General features: G+C 45.5%; 1 protein-coding gene across 1 annotated transcript in view; it reads right to left on the reverse strand.

Annotated features, from left to right (window-relative positions):
• ETH_00036745 (SNF2 family N-terminal domain-containing protein, putative) overlaps window positions 1-277 on the reverse strand; it is a gene marked incomplete at both ends in the record, with an annotated part of 2,979 nt that overhangs the window by 1,320 nt on the left and 1,382 nt on the right. The window lies entirely within an intron of this gene.

Here is a 277-nt window from a genome sequence, read left to right on the forward strand (position 1 = left end):
CCGAAAAGTTTGAACGCAAAGACGCCGCGAACGAGCTGTACGTACACCCCAAACTCCAAGCTCAGCATACACCGCAACGCCGCTGCATCCATTTTAATTTCTTTTTGCAGTTTTTGCTTTTTAATAAAATTAAATTGCAAACAATTTAATTTCATAAAAAGGTGCACTTTGCTGCACAGTTGAAACATGGATTTAAATCCCCTGCATGCACTGCTGCAGCGGCAGCAGCAAAAGAGAGTGATGCATGCACAGAGCCGGGAGAGGCAGCAGCAGCAGC

This window comes from Eimeria tenella, genomic scaffold (genome assembly GCF_000499545.2).
Source record: "Eimeria tenella Houghton genomic scaffold, Eth_scaff2429, whole genome shotgun sequence".
Lineage (NCBI taxonomy): Eukaryota > Apicomplexa > Conoidasida > Eucoccidiorida > Eimeriidae > Eimeria > Eimeria tenella.